This window comes from Lepidochelys kempii, chromosome 1 (assembly GCF_965140265.1).
Source record: "Lepidochelys kempii isolate rLepKem1 chromosome 1, rLepKem1.hap2, whole genome shotgun sequence".
Taxonomy (NCBI): Eukaryota; Metazoa; Chordata; order Testudines; family Cheloniidae; genus Lepidochelys; species Lepidochelys kempii.
In genome coordinates, this window is record NC_133256.1 from 231,706,734 (window position 1) to 231,723,521 (window position 16,788).

Here is a 16,788-nt window from a genome sequence, read left to right on the forward strand (position 1 = left end):
AGGCAATAAGACTGATTGCTGGTTGCCCAATTAACATCTCACATCTACAAGTTCAATGAAGCGAACAGACGTGGGATATTAAAGTAATTGTCCAAATAGGTTTGGATAATCAAGGGAATTTGTTGCACATTAGGGAATATGGCCTTGTTTCAGATGGAGGTTTTGGGGAGAAAAATCAAGGTTTGGATAATTGAGCTCTGACTGCATAGCATTAGCTTTGTACGTACTACACTTTTTTTTTATGGGGGGAGTCTACACAACAGTTTACTTTGAGGTGCTAGCTAATTTAACTACTGTTTGATGGTAAACTTGTAATTCTGGTACTATTTACAGCTGAGCAATCATGAAAGCTTCAAGTAACTGTAGGGAACAACAAACAGACTTACAATAGATCAGAATGAGTAAGACATAAGAAAAAAAGATAAATCAACAGGACTGTTTAGGGGGCTTATTCCTTCACCCTCTCACTTCCCTGGTCCTTCTCGCATAAACAGAGAGCAACAATACCCAAAGTCCGAAGGTGCAAACAATTCAATGTTTATTGGGGTGAACTTCCAGCAAACTTAAATCCAAGTTCCTTTTTCCTTATTTTTGAATCCCAATTTACTTCCTGTTTGCCCCTAATTTATATAGTAATATTCTTAGCTATACCTTAACCAATCCCAATACATTGTAACATGATTAGCTAACCAAGTATATCCCATCACCTTAATTAGTTTACATCCAGCAAAATTATACAGCAGACAGAAACAATCGGAACCAGACAGAGACCATGCAAACAAACAAAGTGGGAACTATAATAACAAAACAATACAGAAGTGAGGATTTTACAACTACATCTATAAAGACATAAGGGTTTCCCAGCTGTGTCTATTGATAAGTGAGTTCTTACCAAACAGAAAGCTATCTTCTAGGCTCTTCCCTTTCTCTGGAGGTGATAGATCGGATCCCCTTTCCAACAGCCCCAGATTGCCTTATTTCAGTTTGGAATGTGAGGATGTGACCGTTCGCTTCCCAGCTTATGGCTGCCTCTGCTGCTTAGCCAAAGGCCTTAGCTTTGTTGGTTCGTATTAAAGAAGTTCTGTAATAAAATCACAAATAAGTTTGATTCCCCAGAGTTTAAATTCCAGGGTATTACTAATTAAGAGGTCTCTTGGGTTTTGGTACTGTTTCTCTCCCTCTATGTGTGGAACTTGCAAGCTGCTAATTGTGTTAGTACATTCTAAGACAGAGTCTTCTCTCAAAGCAATTCTTTGTAACAACTACTCACACAGAGAGAGACTCAAAGCAATACTCTGTAACAATAGAAACAGCACCCAGAGACTCCCCGCCCTTTTGTTGTATTAATCTTGCTTTGTTAACAATTGTGATTAAAATAGAGATAGAGGATGTATGTGGATGGATGCTTGGTGTGGATAATAACTGAGTGATCAGGGAGGTGCCAGCCTAAGAATCCAGTGTCCATCGGCTGAAGAAGGCGTCAAGTGGAAATAACCAGAGGACCCCCGGTGGGCAGACTGAAATCCACCCAACAGCCTCAAGAATGGGAGAACCAAAGAACAAGAGAACATCTGGCAGCACAGAGCCATCAGGAATGTGACATCTGCTGATTGATTCAGCAACAGCATGATGAAGCAATTCCCATAGACTGGCATAGGAAGAAATTCCTATAAAAATGGACTCTAGAAAGTGAGAACTTTGGGGTCTGATTCTGCAAACCAACTTCCAGGAGCATCGGATGTGCATCTGACAAGGCCCTGCTCCCTCCTCATGTCCAGGCCATCTGGCCAGTGGCTTGACATGAGCAACTCTAAGGCTGGTAACTATGATAACAACCTTGCAGAACCTGTGTGAGTGGGTGTGTATGTGTTTGTATGAATGAATGTGAGAATAAATATGAGATTGAATGGAATGTTATAGCTATAACTAACTGCTTACTATGATTCTTTCTGTATTCACAATAAATGTGGTATTTTGCCTTTTCCCCTTTAATAAGATCCTGCTGATTTTTATTTTATTGGTATAACAGCCTAAGCACAGGGCCTCAGACTGTCACAGTGAGAGAAGGTCCTTACACAGATTCTCTCTTTTATACCTCTATAACTAGCTAAATGATAAACATATACCTAAATTCTTAAAGTATAGGTCTTTACAGACATGCTTGAATATCTATATCCTAACAAGGACTATAAAATAAAACAAAACAGGATACTCATATTGAACAGCATAAAATATCCCTGTGAAAACAAAAGAGATAGCAAAACAGATAAGGATAACATTTAAAGAACGGGGTGAAAAACAGCAATTGTACAGTGTAACAGAATGGGTATAGTAGCAGAAATACAGAAGAAGCATCAGATTAGCTGTGACATGTCACTGAAAAGTCACAGGAGGGAGACTATTGGGTCAGAGAATTTGTAATGGAGTACATGATCTATCATTGCTTGTTTGCAAGTCTGCACCCAGACCAAGTCTCTGCCCCCAGAGTCCGATACAGGTGGGTACGTCTTCGGGTCTCGACGGAGACCATTGACTTCATAGGCTCCACACAGGCATATGAGTTTAACTCATGCAGATTTGATGGCAGGATCAGGGGCCGAATTGCTAGTAACCCTAAAATAACCCTATTTGATTCCCCTCTGGAAACCTACTGCGATGTGAAATAAGCTGGTGGTTCCAAAAGCTCTTCCCAGGGGATGGGTACCCCAGCTACAAAAAGCCGCACACCACTCGTGCTACTGATTTGCAGTGTGAGTAGGGAGGCCGAGGACTGATTGGCCGTGGAGACGGAGCTATACCCCCAGCCTCAGATGGTCCTGCCAGGACAGGCACATTGCAAGAAACGTGACGCGTATACAGCTGCTGCCTATGCTCCATCTGCTCTTTGGATAGAAGACCACCAGGACTCTAGGGTTGATGGTCTGGCTTTTCTCATAGGAAATACATTCGCATTTAGAAACATAATAATAAACCAAGCCTGAAGCAAAAAAGAATAAAGAAAATAGAAAAGCAAATGTTGACAGCAGCAGTATGTGCATAAAAGTAAGCCACAAAATATCAAACTAAAATGAGGATGCACCATAGTGCATCAAAATGTGGAGTAACTAATTTTACACACTTCTCAGCTGCTGCTTATGTTAATACCAGTGTAGCACCAGTGAAGTCAATGTTACACTGGCATAAAATTGGTGTAACAGAGCAGAGAATCTGGCCCTTTATTCAATCTCTAAATATTCTAGCAAGAGCTTTCTGAAATTAGGAATTATGCCTCTCAGCAGTAGAGTGCACTTCCTACGGTTATTCACAACGATTAGTCAATATCAATGCTTACAAGCTAGTTAAAGAAATCTTTGCTGATGTTTTCATTGTTCATGCTGATTTATGTAGTAGTTGTAGAATGACGTTAAAAAAACTCCCAGAAGCCTTAGGTCCAGAGCTAAGCTATCACTTTAGAAAGCTTCGTGTTCTTCTGTATTGCTCGAGTCAGAATGTTATTTTAAAAGATCAGACAAGAATTAGAGAGAGTAATTGTTTTAATAATCTAACTTGGCCCTTGGATACAGTTAGAGTACTTAATATAATACGATTCATTCAAAGCATTTAGAATTGTAAACGATTTGTATTCCCCAGTGAAATGTAAAAACGTTGGTCTCTGAATGTTTGTGGCAAATAGCTGAGCCAAATATTCTAGGGAGTGCTAGGGTATTTACAACAACATGAGTGTAGGGCCTAAGTTTTCAACAGAGTCTAGTGCTATGGGAGGTAAAATTTGGGGGTTCCCATCATGGGACCCCCTAAAGGGACCTGATTTTCAGAAAGGCTGCTCAGCACTTATTCAAGCCTGTTTTTTCCTGAAAGATTTCTCATCCAAGTTTTGATTTTTTTGGAAAAATTGCCACCATCCTCTAAGCTGGTTGGGAAAAAGCAATAATCTTTTATGAAACATTTCAGTAACATTTGTTGAAAGTTCAAACTTTCAAAATTGTTGCCCAGCTCTCTCTGTCCCATTACTATAGACTACTATAGTATTTGTAAGTAAAGGAGGGGGAGGCAGAGAGGCTATTATCAGACTTCCAAAAATGTATTGTCTTCTGCCATATTTTCTATGGTGGAACAAATATCTTACAGCCAGATTCTGCTCCAATTGAAGGCAATGGCAAAAATTCCTATCGACTCAAATGGCGCAGGATCTTGTCTTCTACATGTAATGTTTCAAACATATACTTTGTGATCAAAAGGTTTTCCCTACTGGACCAAGTCCAGTATCTTATCTCCATGAGAGACCAACACTGGATGCCTCAGTGGCAGTTGATAATTTCTGTGACACACTTTCGTTATTGGGGAATATTGTACAAAGGAATGGAGAGGATTCTCGTCTGATATCTGAAAGTGATTGGCCTCTTTTAAAACAAGAAATCCAACCATTGCATTTGAATCAGTGACTACCTGCTGCAAAGAATTGCATATGTGCCCAGAAATACAACCTGGTCTCAAGGGGATTGTAGCAGGGTGGTCACCAGCTCCTGCCCTAAAGGGCTTGGAGTCAGCCCAGAGAGAGGGCTGTGGCTGGGAGCAAGCAGTTCCCAGGCTGATTGGGGGAAGCAGACTCAGCTGTGGCCACGCCCCAATCAAGGCTCAGCTGGCCCTTATAAGAGGGCAGTGGGCCAGGAGCAGACAGTCTCTTCTAGCTGTAGAGGGAGATGGGCCTGGCTGCTGGGGGAGTACCAGAGAGGCCAAGGGAGCTGGAAACCCCCCAAGGCTGCAGATCTAGTGTAAGGCTGGATAGGTACTGGGTTGCAGGGGGCAGCCCAAAGGTAGGTAGAGGCAGCAGGTCCCAACCCCCACCTTGCCTGTGAGGAGTGGCTTATATACCGCAGTCTGCCCCAGTGAGCGGGGGCTAGATGGTGACTGGGCAGTAGCCATATACTGAAGTGAGGTGGGGATAAGGGGTTGGGGGTTCCCCTGGGAGGGGGAGACTCAGAGACTGTGGGGCACTGCCAGGGGGCAGCACCCCAAGGAAAGGGGCACTGGGGTCAGGGAGGGACACTGTGGCCAGCGGCAGTGAGACACTGGCCTGCAGAGGGCACTCTGGAGGCTGGAAGAGTTAATTCTCTGAGAGACCAGCAGGAGGTGCTGCAGGTGTGAGTCCCACACTGCTACAGGGATATTCAATAAAACTGAAAGGGAGCAGATGTAAGCTTGCTTAAAGGGAATGTTTTTTCTACACTACACAATTAACTTGTGGAACTTATCACTGCATATCATTGTGGTTAAGAGCTAAGTAGAATTTCAACACACAATTCCTACTAATTCCAATGTTAGTATCACTCCCACAGCCAGAACTGGTTTCCATGACCATTTTGATTAGCCTTTCCATTTTGCTGGTTAGCAGGTTTAATGAAAATGGGTCCCACCTTTGCGACCAATATTAACGCCAGTTCAACTGAACAAGATTTTTGGATCAATTTTCCCACTGTAGACATAGACTCCCTTTCTATATTTTTCATGTTGAATTTTTGTCTTTGGATTTTTAGTGAACTCAGCTGACATTTTTATTAAGTGTGTCATTTCCCCACAAATCCTACTACACATCTCTTTTAATCCAAACCATCTGTCTCATTGTCTGACAAAAAAATGAACTCTTACTCATCAGTTTCAAAGGGTTGATAGATCAATTTGAAATCAGAAAAATCTGGCTTTTATTCTAATTGCATTTTAAGTATCCTACATGCTATATGTAATTGATTATAATATGACTACACTTCCTCTAATTGCATTGTATTTTGAGACATTTCAAGTGAGAGATATCATTTGTTAATGGGAAATGGCAAGGAAAAATTTTATCCTACAAATGTGTAAAACAAAACAAAAGGTGTCTTATCAAATGCCCAATATCCCAGCAAACTACAAGAGGAGTTTTGCATACTCCTGAATTCTGTATGCCGAGTTCCTTCCCCCTTACAGAGAATTGCTGAGTGCTTTTAGCTCCCATGAACTTTAGTGTAAGTTGAAGGCATACAGCACCTCTGAGGATAAAGGCACTCAATATCCTGCAACACTGGACCAAAAACTCAAGCATGCTAAAAAAATGTAAAAGACAGGTCTCTTTTCATTAAAAATGTGATTTTCAAAGTAATGAGCTGCTTAACTCACACTGGCTCCTCTGAAAAAGGTCTCAGGATGAAATAGAAAAGGAATCAATGTTTGGATGAAGAGCCAGATCAGTTCTTAATTTATCCAAGCTTGGAATGGCTCCACATCAAAGCAGTTTTAAACATTCAAAAAAGTTAAACAAATGTTTTTAATAGTTTTCAGAGTAACAGCCATGTTAGTCTGTATTCGCAAAAAGAAAAGGAGTACTTGTGGCACCTTAGAGACTAACCAATTTATTTGAGCATAAGCTTTCGTGAGCTACAGCTCACTTCATCGGATGCATACTGTGGAAACTGCAGAATCATAGAATATCAGGGTTGGAAGGGACCCCAGAAGGTCATCTAGTCCAACCCCCTGCTCAAAGCAGGACCAATCCCCAACTAAATCATCCCAGCCAGCGCTTTGTCAAGCCTGACCTTAAAAACCTCTAAGGAAGGAGATTCTACCACCTCCCTAGGTAACGCATTCCAGTGTTTCACCACCCTCTTAGTGAAAAAGTTTTTCCTAATATCCAATCTAAACCTCCCCCACTGCAACTTGAGACCATTACTCCTCGTTCTGTCATCTGCTACCATTGAGAACAGTCTAGAGCCGTCCTCTTTGGAACCCCCTTTCAGGTAGTTGAAAGCAGCTATCAAATCCCCCCTCATTCTTCTCTTCTGCTGGCTAAACAATCCCAGCTCCCTCAGCCTCTCCTCATAACTCATGTGTTCCAGTCCCCTAATCATTTTTGTTGCCCTTCGCTGGACTCTCTCCAATTTATCCACATCCTTCTTGAAGTGTGGGGCCCAAAACTGGACACAGTACTCCAGATGAGGCCTCACCAATGTCGAATAGAGGGGAATGATCACGTCCCTCGATCTGCTCGCTATGCCCCTACTTATACATCCCAAAATGCCATTGGCCTTCTTGGCAACAAGGGCACACTGCTGACTCATATCCAGCTTCTCGTCCACTGTCACCCCTAGGTCCTTTTCCGCAGAACTGCTGCCTAGCCATTCGGTCCCTAGTCTGTAGCTGTGCATTGGGTTCTTCCGTCCTAAGTGCAGGACCCTGCACTTATCCTTATTGAACCTCATCAGATTTCTTTTGGCCCAATCCTCCAATTTGTCTAGGTCCTTCTGTATCCTATCCCTCCCCTCCAGCGTATCTACCACTCCTCCCAGTTTAGTATCATCCGCAAATTAGAAGAAGACATTATATACACAGAGACCATGAAACAATTCCTCCTCCCACCCCACTCTCCTGCTGGTAATAGCTTATCTAAAGTGATCACTCTTCTTACAATATGTATGATAATCAAGCTGGGCCATTTCCAGCACAAATCCAGGTTTTCTCACCCTCCGCGCCCCCCCCCCACACACACACACAAACTCACTCTCCTGCTGGTAATAGCTTATCCAAAGTGATCACTCTCCTTACAATGTGCATGAAAATTAAGGTGGGCCATTTCCAGCACAAATCCAGGTTCTCTCACCTCCCCCCCAAACACACACACAAACTCACTCTCCTGCTGGTAATAGTGTTGCCCCATTTTAGCTAGTCAAAGTTGGGGACCTTGTAGATTGTTCTAATTAGGAATAGAAGTTGATGGAGTCTGGTATTTTTTTTGATGCAGTCTTGTTTATTTACAAGGAATGTTTATTTACATTCTGTTTATGTACAGAAAACAGAAACCAAAAGGAGTAGCCTTTTAGCTTACAGGCCCAAGCTCCTTTCAGCCAGCACCTGCACCCAGAACCTCTCCCTAGTTTGCTCCCAAGGTTACCATGATTACAGACTGGTGCTTGGCTTTTTTGCTCTCTCTAATTCTCAGTTTCTTTTCTGCCCCACTCCCAGCTAGTCTTTTTTCCACAGCTCCACACACACACACAGGGTCAGAATAATACCCAGTAGAGCCCCATCCTCCTACATGGTGCTATTTTCTAGGCAAATTCCTAAATTTCTGTCTAAAGTTAGGTATTACTATCATCATCACTGACTATTTCCCTTTGTAACATGCTTTCAGCAGCAAGCACAGGAGATAAAGGCAAATTTTCTTTAAGGAAGTTGGTATAAAGTTGTTACTGATTCAGCAGGTACCAAATCAGATTTTCTAGGGGCCTTATGTACAGTAAGACATGCAGGTCGTACCCTCAAGTTCCCTCCCCAGCCTGGGATGGGATGTAGGCATCTGCCTGCATACTCACAACTAAACTGTATGTGCCAAGGCTGCTGGGATGTAAATACCCATCTGGTATGCCAAGAGCACAAGAAGTGAAGCAGGGAGGGGAGCGGTGCAAAAGTTCTCTGGCATGGTGCCAGGCTGCAATGGGCAGGGAAGAAAGTCTGAGCAGTGAGAAAGGCTGTAGGGTGCTGAGAAAGTGTATGATCCATTGGTGGCCTTATTACGCTTGCTCCGAGCAGTTTAGCGGTGACCAGTTGCACAAGGCTGTGTGTGAACGCATAAGCCCAAGGCCACCATTGACTGTACAACACACATGCAAAGCCTGCTATACAGCTCCGAGGAACACAAAGGGGTTGAGAGTGTGTTTAACTCTCAGTCTTGACGTGAGCATTGTTCGATGACCATGAGTTTAATCTAACCAAGTTTACTGAGCTGTAATTAGGTTATACAAAGAATAATTACATGGCTCGTGCACTTAAGATGGAAGGATATATTTGTCCCTGTAGGTTTCAGGAAAGAGAGCATTAATACTAACTCTGTATTTAATTAGTACAGTACCTGTAGGGTATTTGCCTGTTGGCCCTGCAAGTTAGCCATTGTATTTTGACATTAATCCTAACGTGGCTGGACATCTGGGAATGACGTAGCAGTGTCAGTCAGGGCTGATGTGTATTGTGACATCCCTCCCAAACGAATTGCTTTAAGGGGTGATTCAGCTGACAATGCACACCGGTTCACAGACAGGTCACTCACAAATTCAGAAATATACGATTTAAGATAATCCTGCTCCTGGCATCCTAAAGAGGGGCTAGGAACAGACGTTCTTACATAGAACAGAGGGAATTCTCTGGGTACCTGGTAGATCAGCTCTTTACATACAAAAATCACGCAATAACAACCTGCACATTATAGGGCCTGATTCTTCAACTATTATGTTGAATGATATTTATTGATGTCAGTAATTCCTTTCTGCCTGCTCGGACTATGTTCATGTGAATAAGTACTGGAGATGGTTAGAAAATTACAGAAATGTATATAAAATGAAGGAAAAAAGCTTGCAAAATATTTTTTCCCCTGCAGCGCAGAGAACAAGAGGGACCGAGATGTACCAATGCTCATGGCCCCTACATTGTCAAGGAAACAATTGAGTGAAGTATATGCAGATCATCTTGGCAAGCAACCTGCACCCCACACCGCAGAGGAAGGCCAAAAACCCAAAGGTCACTACCAGTCTGACCTGGGGGAGATTCCTTCCTGACCCCACTTATGGTAATCAGTTAGACCCAGAGAACATAAGAACCAGCCAGATGAACATATGAAAGATAGCATGCTTGGTGCCCCCTCGGAGACCTGGCCCACCTAAGTCCAGCATCCCATCTCCAGCCAGGGTCATCTCTGGTGCTTCTGAAGGAGGAGACCAAAAAAACCACAAAATACATTGTGCAGGATAGGGATGGGAAATCCTTTCTTGATCCCTGCAGGTTGGTGGCTGAACCCCTGAAGCATGAGCTATTAGGGACATAAGACAATCTGAAAAAGACACCAAAACCTGCTGAGCCCTACCCAGATACCATCACAAACAATCCAGTCATACAATCCCACTCATAATTGTGTCCAGCTCCCTTAAATCTAACTAAGTTGTTTGCCCCTTAAAGGTTCACATTCACCCCTGCAGCGCCTCCTGCTGGTAGTCATCAGGAATTCACTCATCCAGCCACCGGAGCACCCTCTGCAGGCCGGTGATCCGCCTTACTGCTGGCCCCTGTGTCCCTCCCAGGACGCAGTGCCCCTTTCTCTGGGGTGCTGCCCCCCTGGCAGTATCCTCACACTCTCAGGTTCTGGGTCTCCCCACCCAGGGGAACCCCCACCCTCTAACCCCACCTCGCCTCAGTCTGGGTTACTGCCAGTCCCCATTTAGCCTCTTGTATCAGGGCAGACTGCAGTGTATATGCCACTCATCACAGGCAAGGGGTTTTTGGACCTGTTGCCTCCACCTACCTATGGGCTGCCCCTCTGCAACCCTGCACCTATTCGGCCTGTAGTCAGGCCTGCAACCTGAGGCTTTCCAGGCCAGAGCTCCCAGCTCCGCTCCAATCTAGGTGTCCTGCTCAGCACCTTGTAGCCAAGCCCTTCTCCCTCTATAGGCAGAAGGAGACCAACTGGGCTCCTGGCTTACAGCCTCTTATCAGGGCCAGCTGGGCCTGATTGAGCTGGCCACAGCTGCTGCTGCTCCCTTAATCAGCCAGGCTTTTCCCCACAGACCCAGCCCTCTCCCAGGGCTGGCCTCAGCCCTGTCAGGGCCGGAGCAGGTAACCACCCCACTACACCTACTGGGAGGCTTTTCCAGAACCTCACTTCTCTAATGGTTAGAAACTTTCTTCTAATTTCCAGTCTGAATTTATTCATTGGCAATTTATTTGTTCTTGTATCAACTATTGTCTTTTCGCTTAAATAGCCCTTCACCCACTGTGGTGACCTCCTTGATCTGTTTACAGAGAGCAGTCATATCCCTTCTCACACTTGCTTTTACTAGGCTAAATAAGCCAAGTTCTTCTCTCATAAAATAGCCACTCCATTCTCCTGAGCATCCTAGTCATTCTTCTCTGCACCTGTTCCAGTTGGAATTCATCTTTCTTGAACATGGGTGACCAGACTTGCACACAGTATTCCAAATGAGGTCTTACCCATGTCCTGTACAATGGCATTAATACTTCTCTATCTCTACTGGAAACGCCTCGCCTGATACATCCTAGCATTGCATTTGTCTTTTTCTCAGCCATATCACATTAGTAGCTCATAATTATCCTGAGATCAACCAAGACACCCAGGTCTCTCCCTTCTCCTCTGTCGCTTCCAGCTGATAAGCCCCCAGTTTGTAGCAGAAATTCATATTGTAAGACCCTAAGTGCATGACCTTGCACTTTGTACTATTGTATTTCATCTGATTTCTGTCGTTCCAGTCTTAAAGGTCATCCCGCTCTGCCTGTACAATATTCGGATCCTCCTCTGTATTGACGATGCCTCCCAACATTGTATCATCAGCAGATTTCATTAGCACTCTCCTACTTTGTCTGCCAAGGTCATTAATAAAAATATTGAATAAGACTGGTTCCAAGACCGATCCTTGAGGAACTCATCTGGTACCATCCCTCTAGTCCAACAGTTCACCTTTCAGCACAATCTGCCACCTTTTCCCCTTTAACCAGTTCTTTGCCCATCTTACAGTTCTTCTATTAATTCCCCATCTTCTCTAATATAACTAACGGTTTCCCATGTAGTACCATGTCAAATGCTTAGGCCAAAGGGACAACTTTATTTGAGTTATTAATAAAGCCAAACTTCAGGGAAGGAAGAGTTTGGATTACATGCCATGGATGGAATACTGGTCTCATTGAAGCCAATGGCAAAACTCCTATTGACTTCAGTAGGGCCAGGATGTCCTCTCCTGTGGATATTCTGCTCAAAGCAGAATGGGACTTGAGACTCCACCTATTTACAAACACTTAGAGCAGGGATGGGCAATCCAGCCTGCCAGATCATTTTATTTGGCCTTCTACAGCCGACCTTGGGGCAAGTGACCCAGCAGTGCCAGGGCCAGGCAGGGGGTGGGGCATCACCGTGAGAGGGCCCCACTCACATGACACAATGACAAGAGCCAATGGGCTGGAGTGGGAACTTGGGTCCTGCCCTGCAGGACAGAAGCTGCCACTGTGGGGTAGCGCGGCATAGGCTCGCTCTCCAACCCCCTCTCCAAGATCTCCCATTCACCAGGGTTTAGTTCATTGTGTGGCCCTCTAATACCTTAACGTTTCCCATCTTGGATTTAGAGCAAAAGATGTATGGGCTGAAACAGTAGTTTTTATAACAACAGGGCATGGGCAGGATTAACAGAAGGGAGAGCAGCATGTTCTGAGCCATTTATTTGACTCCACTCGCAAATCAAGCTTCTCTTAATACCAATAGAAATTCCATTCCTGCACTGGAGGAAATGTATGGTCTTTTTCTGGGTTAGAGAGAGGGCACAGAGTTTAGTATTGCTCAAGTGATCACTAGGGTGACCAGATTAAAAGCGTGAAAAATCAGGATGGGGTGGGGAATAGGCACATGTCATAAATATAAAGGGAAGGGTAAACACCTTTAAATCCCTCCTGGCCAGAGGAAAAACTCTTTCACCTGTAAAGGGTTAAGAAGCTAGGATAACCTCGCTGGCACCTGACCAAAATGACCAATGGGGAGACAAGATACTTTCAAAGCTGGGGGGGAAACAAAGGTTCTCTCTGTCTGTGTGAGGCTTTTGCCAGGAACAGAAAAGGAATGGAGTCTTAGAACTTAGTAAGCAATCTAGTTAGATATGTGTTAGATTCTGTTTTGTTTAAATGGCTGATAAAATAGCTGTGCTGAATGGAATGTATATTCCTGTTTTTATGTCTTTTTGTAACTTAAGGTTTTGCCTAGAGGGATTCTCTATGTTTTGAATCTGATTACCCTGTAAGGTATTTACCAGCTTGATTTTACAGAGGTGATTCTTTTACTTTTTCATCTATTAAAATTCTTCTTTTAAGAACCTGATTACTTTTTTCATTTCTTAAGATCCAAGGACTTGGGTCTGTGTTCACCTATGCAAATTGGTGAGGATTTTTATCAAGCATTCCCAGGAAAGGGGGTGTAGGGTTTGGGGAGGATTTTGGGGGGAAAGACGTTTCAAAGTGGGCTCTTTCCCTGTTATATATCTGTTAGACACTTGGTGGTGGCAGCAATAAAATCCAAGGACAAAAGGTAAAATAGTTTGTACCTTGGGGAAGTTTTAACCTAAGCTGGTAAAAATAAGCTTAGGGGGTTTTCATGCAGGTCCCCACATCTGTACCCTAGAGCTCAGAGTGGGGAAGGAAACTTGACAGCACATATATAAGAAAAAGCTCCAAATATCTGGACTATCGCTATAGAATCGGGACATCTGGTCACCCTAGTGATCAACCCCCTCAAATGGAAGGGTTTTTTTTCCCTCTGCTAAAGACACAAATCAAAGAGATGAGGCTCAAATACTCACCCCAACCACAAAGTTTTTGGTGAGTATCAGACTAAAGAATCCAATCAAATGAACCATTTGCCACGCAGCCAATTTCACAGTTGGTCCAGGGAGTTAGCAGGCTGAGATGTACAGAATGGGCTGATGAGAGATTTACTGTGAGATAGCATGGGGTTTCACACTAAATCTCAAGATCCTTTGTGGTAACTGTAATTACTGCCTGTCACTAACGAAGCAGCCATTTTGAGTTTTACAGCGCAATGACAAACTGACTATAGACCGTACCATGAGAACTTTTTTCTCTCCATAGTTTTTCATCTCTCTCCCTGCTTTCTGAGCTTCTTTAACAAATAAGATCAACAACAGGATTTGCCAGCTGGACAAAGACAACTCAATTCTGGGTTTGCTCTCTTTACCCCTCCCAGCTGATGGGGGAATTGCTACAGCTCAAGGTTACACTTTGAAAATTAATAGTTCCAACAAATCCAATTTCTAAACATGTTGACTGGGAGAGAGATTAAATTATTCCTAGAGTCAACACAGCCGCTGCTGGTTCAGATTACCTGCTCTCGAAAGGTACCTGATCTGCCGAGTGCCTGCCGACATTTTGAATCTGATTCTGTCTAAGGGTTTTATCTTGCCATATCAGTGTAGTATCTGAGCACCTTTCATAGAAAATAGCAATTGACCCCAAGTATAGCGTCCAAAGAAGATTGTTTTTATTTACCTCTCAAGATGTGTCACATTTCTCCATGTTCCAATAGCTGGTGTACAATTTTGTCCTGGGAGCAGTTTATTTTCGATAGTTTGAATATGAATTGAGCTTTATAAGACAAGGACGTTTGGATGGTCATCGTGGCTGCCTTTTAAAGCGTCTGTTTTGTAAGATTCTACCATTTTGAGAGAGATCCCTCGATTTAAAATTGAGAAACGACTGCTGCCAGCAACAGCTCTCATAATGGAAAAAATTTGTAAACATGACCACTGTCCATTAAGTTATGTCATCTTATGAAATGTTAGTATTATTATTTATATTATGATAGCACTGAGACCTCAACTGAAATTAGAGCCCCTTTGCACTAGTCTTGCACATACACCTTTTGAGAGGCAATCTGTGCCCTGAAGAGTTTACAACCTAAATAGACATGACGGACAAAAGGTGAGAGAAAGGAAGATAGGGAATGGAAGCCCAGAGAAATTAAGCGACTTGTCCACGGTAGTGCAGGGAGTCTGGGGCAGAGCTGGGAACTGAACCCAGAACTCTCACATCCTATTCCATAGCCCTAATCATATCTTTTCTCTCTCATGTGCTGACATGTTAGAGCTTGTAATATATGGTTATTTATTCAACAAACATACTGTATTTAATTGGATCCCAATCCTGCAAGATGCCAAGTATTTCCTGCAAGGTCTGAAATTCCTTTAATTTCCATTACCTTCCCTGGGAGTTGGCAGACACTCCGCACTTTGCAAGAGACCCTTGCTACAAAGCAGAATTGGATTGTTTATGACTAATAACAGTGCCTATTGTGGAGGTATCTAGGTGCCCTTCACTGACTGGAAAGGATCTTTATATTAAAACAAGATTCTGAAACAAACTACTTGTAAGTTATTCCCCAGTTGCAAGAACTTGGAAAAATAAGGCTTTGGTTTTATTTTTTAAAAAGCAAATATTTGGAAATTACCAGTTAAGACCATCATGCCCTCAGGGTGCTCTCTCGTTCATGGTTAGATAGTTTAATCACCCCAAGTTATCTTTTAAAAATTGGATCTAGTTGGCCAAGTTGAGGGACAGGTTACAGGGATTAAAAAGCAGAATTTATGTCTTTAATCAGGTCAGTCTATCTCAGTGGAGGTGGTAGATAATTGGCATCTTTGATGAGAATATCAAACTGCCCCAGGTGGACAAAGACAGTGCTCTAGGAAGGAATGAAGACTTATGTAAAGTTAATCTTATTTACTCTGACTTTCTTTGAAAATTTCACCATCCCTTTCCTTCCTTTGTCAGCCCTCCATTCAGTATAAGAGCCAATGAAAGCTCATGGTCCTTGGTACATTTTTAGGATAACTACACCTTTGTATCTGCTCTGTGGTCCCTCCTGGGAACTCATTTAAGGTTTCTGGCTCTCAGCCATCACTGGTGTTGGGTGGAAACCCATGTCTGTCTCCCTCCTAATCGGGGTATATCCAGGCTCCAGAGTTTCCTTCCTACACTGTGAATTCCCCAGCACGTCAGATTGCCTAAGCAGGCCTGCTTTCCATTTTCCTTAGAGGCTATAAACAGTGTAATTGCTCAGAGTTAGGTTACCATACAGCTCTTCTTAAGCAAGCATGTTTATTCTGAAGGTGAAAGAATTACAGAAAAAACATATTAAAACAATTAACCTACACACATGCTAACAACCTTACCAGACGTCACCCCAATTCCAACAAGGGCTCTGGTAGGAGTCAGTCCTTCAGACCCGACCAAGGGTTCTTTCTGTGAGCACAAGTTCATAACTGCCTTGGCTCAGAACAAGAACATCCATGAACCTGAGAGTTACTCCTTTATATAGCGTGGGCCTCTGATCTCATCTTCATGTAACAGGTGATCAGCTGACAAAGGTCCTCTCCTCAGGGCAGAGCATCTTTCATACCCGAGGGAGTACTTTGCATGCACCTCCCTCTAGAGGTTTCCTGGGAACCCAGACTTAACTTCAAAAGTTCATTATTGTCTGACACATTGTTTGAAGCTCATAACACTTTCCAGGGTTTACATTAATCACGTCTCCCCTGCAGAGACGTTACATACAGTCCCACGGTAATACATAAACGTGTATTTTTAGTACAATGAACTCCTCAGATACTTAATTCAATAAGGTTTAATGTAATTCATTAAGGTTTGTCCAGGATATTGCAGGGAATTGCCAGTTCTGTCACAACATTGACATTTTCAAACCTGCCGCTCAGCTGCTGCCTAATCCCTGAGGCACTTAAGCTTCCACTGATCAGCATTCACCAAGCTGCCCAAGTCGTGATGCCACCCCACAGCTAACCAGCAAGGGCCCCAAACTGCTCAAGCCAAAGCCGGGGTAGTCCGAAAGGGGATTCTCAAACTAGGCTGGGGAACACCTCTCCCCCTAGTGGGTCCTGATCCCTTAGGCATACTCTGGGAGTGCCAAAGACCTGATACCTATCAGATCCTTTAGTGGGAGGCTGGATACAGGCCATTGATGGGGCCGGGAGACAGGGAAGACAGCAGTACAGCGCCTACACAAGAGACAGCCAAGCCTCCTGGGAAACAGAGAGAGAACGTGAGAAAGGTATCAAGCATGAGCAAGAGACGGAAAGACTGTTTCACCTGCCATGTGACCTGCTTTGGTGGCTAAGTCCAGGAGCAGATTTGTAGCTGACGATACTAAGCTGAGAGAGGCACCTATCTCTGGCCCACACCCACAGTCAG